Genomic DNA, 10,287 nt, shown 5'->3' with positions numbered 1-10,287 from the left:
CTAAATGATCCTGTCACACAACAATGTTGATCATGGGGTAGTTGTCTTTTGTGAAATTGTGTAACGGGTGGGTATAGGGTAATGTAGTAAGGTTAAGAGGGTGGTTGAGGAATATTATAAGCTTGTCTGAAGAGGTTGGTTTTCAGAGAACGCTTGAAAGTTTGTAGACCAGAGGAGAGTCTTGGTCGAGGGAGAGAATTCCATAGAGTGGGTGCAGCCCGAAAAAGGTCCAGTAACCTGGAATGGGAGGATGTAATGAGGGTGGAAGAGAGACGCAGATCTTGTACAGAACAGAGTTGGCGAGTTGGGAGATATTTTCAGAGAGAGTAGATGTATGTTGGTGCAGCTTTGTTGATGGCCTTGTAGGTTAGTAAAAGTATTTTATATTGGATTCGGTAGAAAACAGGCAACCAGTGTATAGACATACAGAGTGATTCAACAATGGGCTGCGGTGCATAGGGCAGCTGGGGACACATTTCATTTTTCAGGGTCAGTAGTGGTCTATGGGAGAGGTTAAAGGGGTTTACGATGGCCCGGGTTTAGGGTGCTCCTGGAGGCTGACATAGCTAGACATGGGATGCCCCATATCTTGGTGATAAATCCGGGGGAATGATTTGGACTGCTGTAAATCCATGGACCTGATGCTATTGATACAATGCGACCTAGCTTGGGTCCATACCTCCTGGCCTGCCCTTCTCTTATGCTGGTCGGATGTAATGCCTAGGAGGGTCTGGCATTTCTTCCCTGAAGGACGCGGGTCAGTTGTGATCCAAAAGATAGTTTGTCCCGTGTTGTCCCGGTTCATGTGCTCTTTAGGTGGCTGGCGGATGAAGCACCCGTGAATTAGATTCCCGTGTCCCTTCATCTATAGGCCAGTTGGAGTTCACTTGAACGATGATGGCTTTGTTTATAGGAGACATGTAGGAGTTTAGCATAGGTAGGTGTAGGTATGGTGGCGTCTCTCAGGTCTTGAGGACTTGGGCATGGCCGGGAAACGCAGTGCAGTCGACGGCCAGTGTTTGGGGCGCTCATTATGGTAGTGGACACGCTGAACCCACCTCTCTTTGAGTGAATTGGCTATAGTCTCGGTACAGATACCGCCCCTGTGGGTCGCCCTGTGTGTAGCCCTGTGGTTGCGTTCCGTCTAGCCCAGAGGATTGGCGGGTTCTGTTAGCCCGGAACGCTGTATCCCGCTAAGGTAAATATGTGCATCTGGGGTGTGATTGGTTGTCCCCCACTTGAACACAGGGTTTGATTGATTGTCCCCCAGTTGATGAGGTCCCATGGTTAATGCTGGGACAGTTGTGTTTTGCGTAGCGGATATCGTACTGGCTGCTCTCTTCTCCACCACCATATTTAAATAAAGTATTTAAATTTGCCACAATCAGATCTTGTGTCAGTTATTTAAGGTTATAGTTAAGTAGGAGTAAGAGGGTAAGGGAAGTCAGGATATCAGCCGTTAAGCCTTTTAAGGGGTTTGTTTTGTTTGCTCCACAGCCACTGATAGAAAGAGTGCACAGCAATCAAGGAAACAGGATGTTCCAGGTGAGTGGTCACTGTATTTTTTGTGTCTTCTGTACTTCAAGAATAATTGATACACCCCACATTGAGCCCTTTTGTGGATCCCCCAGTGGTTGCATTGTGATCAGGTAAGATCTGTGCATGTCGCATTACACCTCTGTTGCAGAAGGGTGCCTCTGCTACAAACCCTGCAAGCAGAGGTCTCTGTGGTACAATGTTAGGGTCTCTATATAAGGGGGCATCTGTGTAAGATTAAAAATTTACAAAGGGGGAAAGTTTTAAGGGGGATTTTGGTGCATTTAGGGTGTGCAATGAGAGATCTGGACACAGGGGCTGTTAAAAGTAGTTGCAGTGCAATAGCAATATTTGCATCTGTATGCCATTGCCTCAGTTTAGTTAAGGGGGCCCTGGCTTTGATTTTGCTATGCGGCCCAGACTTTACAGCTACACAACTATTCTGTATTAACGTGTTGTGTGAATTTGCACTATAGAAGTGGAGGTATATGAGAAGGTGTGATAATGATCTTGAGCTTTGTACAATCACATCCAGGAATGGATTGTTATTTTTATCCACACGCTATAAGGATTTCCTCTGGCTATAAAACACTTACATATCTATATAAATCCAGAATAATGGTAGGAAGACATGTCTCCGCAAAGAGACAGGAAAAAAGGGGGCAGGAATGAGGGTGCATTGGAGCAATGAAATAACCAGTGTTTGGAGACTGACTCGTTTTAATGTTTTCCCAAGATTTTACCATCAACTGTTGAAAACTAGATTGCACTTTTAAAACTTGTTAAACAATAAACATACTTGATGCAAGGTACATGACTGAGAATGAAATTCACATGCATAGTAAAGTCATAATATATAATAAGTATACATGAAATTATATTCACCCTATTATTTTTTAAGGATCCCAGTGCTGCAAGCTATCAGTAGGCTTGTATGTATTGTGTAAATGTATCAGAACAGGCTGTTTTAAGGCATAGGGCAAAGAGCAAAACATACATTATTGGGCTTCCATACCCTTTGCAAAACGTAAAGGTAGACCATATCCCCAAATTAATGTATCAAGAAACACAAAACAAAAATGCTGTTTCTGTATATTTCCAATAGTACAAATTTTGCTCTGTGAGAGTTTTTTACATTTTAATAATTTGGAAAGATCAGGGGGTAAATGTATGAAGCCGGGAGTTTCCAGCGGGTTTGAAAAGTGGAGATGTTGCCAATAGAAACCAATCAGATTCTAGTTATCATTTATCTAGCGCATTCTACAAAACGTTAACTAGAATATGATTGGTTGCTATAGGCAACATCTCCACTTTTCAAACCCACCGGAAGCTCCCAGCTCAGAAAATCACACCCATGGTGTCCAACAAAGGTGAACTGCCCTGGGAGCATTTCTGGGGGTTTAAATACCATGTCCAAGAGCTCAGGAGATATTTTTTGGGTAAACCGGGTTTGAGGAAGCCAAGCATCAGGCTAATGGACTTTTATAGTTTTGGTCTCACTCCACCACTACCTTTGGACTTTGAATAAAGTGGTGCCGCTAAGCGCAGGTCTTTTTGGTGCTAATAATGCCTACGTTATCCAGCTTTTCAATGTGGTTTAATACTGTACATGTATTTTAAAGTTGTATCATGAATGTTGCTATATATTGTGAATATACAGTATGCCAATGTTGTGATACATTTCTAAGGAAAATCTATGTAATACATAACACAGTTATGTACTTGACAATATCTACTTAATACTTGGCTAGTATATGCCACCTGTTGTAGTTTGCATGGCAAAATGTGCTCTTTGCAATCTACAAGTAGATATAGTCTAAAAGCATTGACTGTCTATAAGGCAGTGCCGTAACTAGGCAGGTCTGGGCAGTGCAGTCGCCCAGGGCGCAAGCCCATGGGGGCGCAGCAGCCACCCGCTGCCTGCCTCTGTACCTTTAGCCCTTAACTTCCGCAGTGGAACGCATGTGCATTCCACTGACAGGAAGTTTGGCATTTGGAACGCAAACTTGCATTGCACTGCGGAAGTCTCTCTCTGTCTCTCTCTCTCTCTCCCCCTCTCCCACCCTGAGCTCACCTCTAACCTCTTTTAATTTTTTTCTTCTCGTTTGCCCATTAACTTTGTGTCTGATCCCTGGTTTTCTGTCATGCAGCGCCCCAGCGTGTCTCCCCATCCCGCGGGTTATGACTCCTGTGTTCCCCATCGCTCAAGATCCAGCAATACTGGGCACAAGCAGAGTGTGTCACGCTCTCCCCCTTGCAGGGCGAGTGGCCGTAGGTCCTATCCACCGGCGTGGATTATGCTCCATTGCGGGGCCCACGCCATTACGTGATGTTCTTCCCTTCCAGACCCGCATTGATGTCTCAGTCTCAGGAGCCCGTCATGGGTCGCACAGACCCATTAAATGTAGGGAGGTTGGGGGGGTGGCTCCCCCCGTTGCATATCAGGATGTTAGATCCCGTGGGCACAGGCATGCTGGGGGGAGTAGCAGCGCCCCCCCAGCTAGGTTATGAAGCGAAGCTGGTAGGCGGCCCACTAGTCCCAGGCTGCAGGGTGTTGCTATGGGAAGCAAGGGGGCTCCCCAGCGTTGGGGTAACATTCAATCTTGGGGGTTGCAGGTCCCTGGTAGGCAGAGTAAAGCCAGCATAGGAATGCTAGTAGGTGATTCAGTTGAAGAGGTGACACAGGCAGGGGTTTAAACTTCACTAACAAAAAGGTGCTCTGAACCAAGGCAATGGCACCTTAAGAATGGTTTCATATATGATAAAATAAAGCAAGCCTTGAAATATTGACCATGTACACCTTGTGTTTTGTGATTTATTTTTGTACAGGTTAATATATATATATATATATATATATATCATGCATTTGCAAATATGTGTAACAGAATTATTTCAGTAAAGTGCTAGCCACACCCCCACATTAGGTTGGCCACACCCACTTGGCAAATGTCACTCCCACTTAGATGGGGGGCGCCGGTGCCCTGTCTCTCCCAGGGCACTAAAATGTCTAGTTACGGCACTGCTATAAGGCATCATTATATTAAGATTATAACCTGTAATTTATGTTGATATCTATTGTAAATGTATCACTGTGTGAACAGAGGAAAGCCACAGGTAATAAGATTAAACTTTGAAGGCCAGGTCAGCAGACTCTTGTGAATAGACAAACAATATTACTATAGATTAATGGATAATAGGCAGGTAAAGGCTTGCAAATTTTAACCCGGGGAGCAAGACTCAACTCAGCAGCCTATTTTAAATGAACAAACATGCAGGTGGCAGTTGACCCAGACAAAGGTAGCCCACTATGGGTCCATTCTGGGGGGCAGATGCCCCAGGCACATATATGCAATTATTGCTCAGATCACACACAAAATTTACACTAATCTGTATATCCTAATAGTTGTATCCTGAGTCTACATTGTACAGACAGGTTCCTGTCTCTCTAACAAGATGTGACAACAGGAAACGACCTCCTGCTGGGTCTTCAGGCCAAAGCAGGTTTCTGTCACTTCTGCGATGAAAAGTATCTAATTAGCCTAATTAGGGTTTCCTCCAACAAAGTTACAAAACCAAATCATGATATACTGTCTCAGAAGCTACAAATCAATACCTCAGACATGAATGCACTTCCAATACAGAAATACAACACGATATAATAAAATCAGTACATTTGCAATGCTATACAGAGATGCACTGCATCTCTAATTAAAGTAAATATCTACATATGTTATTCCTATGTGATCCAACCACACCAGCCTCTACAGAAAACTGTCCAGGAGGTATAAGTCATATACGTTTGCTACACTAGCTTCCATGTTGGGACAGGCTAATAAAGAGTGATATCATTACAGATGCTGGACATAAACCTGTGTCTATAAGTATCTGCCAACTGCAGGAACAAGATGCCAGATTATTGAGTTCCTTGGATCAATGTCTAGGGGTTCCAGTTAACCTGCATTTGTGTCACTTTTATACTTTTGTACTTTTGTATCAGACTCTGGCTTTGAACTCTGACTGCTGCTGCACTGTTTCCCATGTATCAACCAACAAAACAATTCATACAATACAATAGGGACCACCCCTGGTCCCTTACCACAGAATGCAGAAATGCAAGGCACAGAGAGAATTACAGATCTACGTGATCACTGAAAGAAGGCGTTGGGAATTTTGCTGCAGATGTCAACAAAAATGGCAAGGATGCACTAGGTACAGTCTCTCAATAAACACGGACTGACCTCCCTGATAGCAAACCTAAAACCTAAATTATCCCCACAGGCCTATTGCCTGAATTAAAGTGTACAATGCCTGAATTAAAGTGTCCTCCTTTTCCTAGGCTCTGAGCCTAGTACAATGTGGAACAGGCTCTAGCCTGAACAAAATGTGCCCTTAGTTAGGTTCTAACCTCAAATAAATGATTAAAAATGTCAGACAGGCTTTTAAGCCTGATAAAATAACCTGTGTCCAAATGTTATATTGATGGACCTACAATTAAACTAAGGGGGCCCAGGCCTTTTGCCCATAAATGTGCCCACAAGCCTTGTGTCCAAATGTGGTGTAAAAGAGGCAATGATGAAAAAGTATGCAAAACATATATTTAGATGTTCCTCACAAGAACCAGCTCTTTACCCCGCATCTTCCTCCAATTCTTCCAGCCAGCAACGCCACTTCTCTCATTCAGCAAGGTACTTCCTTGAGTAGTCTCTGTCTTCTTCAATCTGCTCCAAAAGTCTTCTCATTTTGTTTAAAAAGACTCTGCTTTCTTAAAGCTGCTGTGCTCTTCTTTATTTGTTCTCCTGCTCCACTGTCCTTCTTTCTGAGCATCCTGCAATGATCTCACAGTGGCGCAAAATTCAAACGGCCGGCAGTGAACCATGATTGCCTCCTTGTCCTGGCCATTGATTGGCTGACAGTGAGTCTGTATAGAATTGCTGGGGAGCAAGCAAGAGAAGCCAGACTTGCCTTTCTGGAATGGAGGCTTGGTATTTAGCGAGTTTTTTACATTCGTTGTTGTAAACCTATTTATTCAATCTAAGTGTGAAATAATATTCACACATGTTGTTACCTAATCCCTCTGTTCCTTAGTCTATAGTAAGGGGTCTAATTGGAACAGGTTATAACTGTTAGTAATCAGATGAGTTGAATGTAAAGGTGTGATAGTCATCAGAATAAGCACTCTATGTAAAGGTGTGACAATCATCAGAAAAAGCACTTTATGTAAAGGTGTGATAGTCATCACAAGAAGTAATCTATGTAAAGGTGTGATAATCATCAGAAGAAGCACTCTATGTAAAGGTGTGATAATCATCAGAAGAAGCACCCTATGTAAAGGTGTGATAGTGACCAGAAGAAGTAATCTATGTAAAGGTGTGATAATCATGAGAAGAAGCACTCTATGTAAATAGTGATAATCATTAGAAGCACTCTTTGTAAAGGTGTGATAATCATCAGAAGAAGCACTCTATGTAACGGTGTGATAGTCATCACAAGAAGCACTCTATGTAAAGGTGTGATAATCATCAGAAGATGCACTCTATGTAAAGGTGTGATAGTGACCAGAAGAAGCACTCTATGTAACGGTGTGATAGTCATCACAAGAAGCACTCTATGTAAAGGTGTGATAATCATCAGAAGATGCACTCTATGTAAAGGTGTAATAGTGACCAGAAGAAGCACTCTATGTAAAGGTGTGATAGTGATCAGAAGAAGCACTCTATGTAAAGGTGTGATAGTGACCAGAAGAAGCACTCTATGTAAAGGTGTGATAATCATCAGAAGAAGCAATCTATGTAAAGGTGTGATAGTGACCAGAAGAAGCACTCTATGTAAAGGTGTGATCATCATCAGAAGAAGCACTCTATGTAAAGGTGTGATAGTGATCAGAAGAAGCACTCTATGTAAAGGTGTGATAATCATCAGAAGAAGCACTCTATGTAAAGGTGTGATAATCATCAGAAGAAGCACTCTATGTAAAGGTGTGATAATCATCAGAAGATGCACTCTATGTAAAGGTGTGATAGTGACCAGAAGAAGCACTCTATGTAACGGTGTGATAGTCATCACAAGAAGCACTCTATGTAAAGGTGTGATAATCATCAGAAGATGCACTCTATGTAAAGGTGTAATAGTGACCAGAAGAAGCACTCTATGTAAAGGTGTGATAATCATCAGAAGATGCACTCTATGTAAAGGTGTAATAGTGACCAGAAGAAGCACTCTATGTAAAGGTGTGATAGTGATCAGAAGAAGCACTCTATGTAAAGGTGTGATAGTGACCAGAAGAAGCACTCTATGTAAAGGTGTGATAATCATCAGAAGAAGCAATCTATGTAAAGGTGTGATAGTGACCAGAAGAAGCACTCTATGTAAAGGTGTAATAGTGATCAGAAGAAGCACTCTATGTAAAGGTGTGATAGCCATCAGAAGAAGTAATCTATATAAAGGTGTGATAATCATCAGAAGAAGCACTCTATGTAAAGGTGTGATAATCATCAGAAGAAGCACTCTATGTAAAGGTGTGATAATCATCAGAAGAAGCACTCTATGTAAAGGTGTGATAATCATCAGAAGAAGCACTCTATGTAAAGGTGTGATAATCATCAGAAGAAGCACTCTATGTAAAGGTGTGATAGTGATCAGAAGAAGCACTCTATGTAAAGGTGTGATAATCATCAGAAGAAGCACTCTATGTAAAGGTGTGATAATCATCAGAAGAAGCACTCTATGTAAAGGTGTGATAGTGATAAGAAGATGAGATGTTTGTCAAAGCTGTGATAAAAGGAGGTGAAGTACTAAGCAAAGTTTGGTTTAGATTCTTGTACATAGGATATAAACTCAGTTGAGAGGGGAGTAGATCTCATTCTATGTCACTGTTTTCATCCATACTCTAATCGATTTAGCAGTGTTGACCTCTAGAGGTTAATGTGAAGTTTTTTAAAAAATAAAAAAAAAATATTAAAATATTATTTATATGATCATCAATGTAGAAGTTTGCAACTGCATTTACAATAATCACAACTGGTAATGACAAATTCTACAAATAAGTTATTCAAGTTTTAATTAGAAATGAATGCAGGGATATCAATTAGATTTTAGAAGTGTATGCTACAAGGAATAATATTGCAGGGATATTGAAATGATTTCAGTGAACATTTGTGTAGGTGTACTCAGGTTGGAACACTACACCTTTTATCTTTGGGGGAGAGGGGGGGTGATGCAGTCCATCTTTTCTGAGCATGTATAGGAAGGCTCCATTTGTGCTGCACTGCGCAGGTTCTTAGGGGACTGTGAGTGCAGGTAGAGGTAGAACTACCGCTGTTGACGGATGTAGGCTAGGGTCCCTACTCACCCTTGACTCCCCAGCAAGGTAGTAATTCCACCACTGGGTGTACTTGAAGATACAAGTGTACACCTGAATCTGTGACATCAATTTAGAATATGAGGTGTATATGAAACTACAATAAGGTGTAGGAGTGAAGGTGTACTGCAAGTATAGCAAGAATCAATAGTAAAACTAGTGGTTGAAGTGGAAATTTAGAAGTGATAGTATGAAAATTTAGAAGTGACATTATGGAAAATGTAATTATAATGTACGTAAGTGAAAGGAATTTGATAGTTCTGTAATGAAGGTGGTAGGAGAAGTGGTATTATGGTATACTACCATATACACCCCCTCTTCCCCCACTGAATAAAGGTATATGGAATATGTGTGGTCAGGAGACAGGATGAACTGCTAAACATATTTTTATTGCTGAGTATAAGAAAGATAGACATCATTTACACTCTGGGGGGTAAATGTATCAAGCTGAGAGTTTTCCCGCGGGTAAATGGTAAAGGGCCAGGATGTGTGAACCCAAACCATCCCATTTTTTGATGCTCCAATCTGTAAGTTTCAGCTTGCACTGTTTGTTTTTCTCATAAAACATTTGCATTCTCATGTCTGATAGACTCTTTGCCATAGAAATTTAGCCATTGAGTTGAAAGGTCCTGTTGCTGATAATTAATTATGTCAATTAATATATTAATATATCAATTATATATTATTAATTGATATATTAATTATTAAATATGATAATTATGTCAATTCTCATTCATTTTAATACAAATATTGTATCAGTTTAACTTATTATTTAACATATCAAAAGTCATATTATTTCAGTACAGCATATATTTCCTTTGTGCCTTAAACAGGTCCACTATGTGGCATTAAAATGTTAATCCAGTCATGGTTTCTCCTTACTAGCTTTTATAGTCGGAAGGAGGGGTTTTATTCATCATTGACCAACACAGTGCAAGATATTTTATTCTATATACTTGATGGTATTTTCACTAATCTAATCTTATTCCCAGATCTTTATAAATTAATAATTTTGCAGACATATATTTTCAAAAGCAAAAGTAAATATGTAATAAAGATCAATAAACATAATTGGGATTGTAGTGTCAATATTTACTGATTGTGTACCACGTATGGCATGCTTAAATGCATTTTGTATTTTACAATGTAAATAGCTATACTACTGTATTATTATTTAAAGAAAGGCTGTATATTATTTAAGAGTAAACTAGCTGTAGTCCTTGTATAACCATTGTTACGTCCGTATGTAACATATGGAATAAAGATTCTGCAATGCGAAGGCTGTGGTTCCAAAGCACAAAGGTTTTATTCGCAAAATATTAGAAAAAATATAAATAAACTGTTTGGCATGCATATGTTTGCGCCGTTGGCACCAACACAAGCTTCTATCAGAA

Source organism: Mixophyes fleayi, chromosome 2, assembly GCF_038048845.1.
Source record: "Mixophyes fleayi isolate aMixFle1 chromosome 2, aMixFle1.hap1, whole genome shotgun sequence".
In the NCBI taxonomy this organism is placed as follows: Eukaryota; Metazoa; Chordata; class Amphibia; order Anura; family Limnodynastidae; genus Mixophyes; species Mixophyes fleayi.
Note: the sequence above shows the minus strand (reverse complement) of the source record.